The sequence below is a fragment of the Dipodomys ordii genome, unplaced genomic scaffold (assembly GCF_000151885.1).
Source record: "Dipodomys ordii isolate 6190 unplaced genomic scaffold, Dord_2.0 Scaffold187, whole genome shotgun sequence".
Taxonomy (NCBI): domain Eukaryota; kingdom Metazoa; phylum Chordata; class Mammalia; order Rodentia; family Heteromyidae; genus Dipodomys; species Dipodomys ordii.
Genome location: NW_012267403.1, coordinates 2,347,998 through 2,348,516, shown reverse-complemented (window position 1 = coordinate 2,348,516; position 519 = coordinate 2,347,998).

Genomic DNA, 519 nt, shown 5'->3' with positions numbered 1-519 from the left:
TATGGGCCTGTTAAGCTGGTTTAACTCATCTTGGTTTAGTTTTGACATGTCAATATTTGCTAGGAAAATGTCCATTTCTGTCAAGTTCTCAAACTTATTAGCATAAAGTTTTGAGAAGTATTCCCTTATAATGTTCTGAATATTGGTTGTTTCCGTGGTGATGTTTCCATTCTCATCTCTGAGTTTATTAATTTGGGTGTGTTCTCTTCTTTTTCTGATAAGAATTTCCAAGGGTCTGTCAATTTTGTTAATTTTTTCGAAGAACCAACTCTTTGTTTTGTTGATTCTTTCTATCATTTTTTTGGATTCTAATTCATTTAATTCTGATTTAACTTTAATTATTTCTTTCCATCTACTGGATTAGGATTTATCTTGCTGCTCTTTTTGAAGGAGGTTTAGATGTTTCATTAAATTGTTGGTTTCAGATCTCTCCAATTTGTTGATGGAGGAGCTCCGAGCTATAAAATTGCCTCTGAGTACTGCCTTTGCTGTGTCCCAGAGGAGCTGGTAATTTGTGTG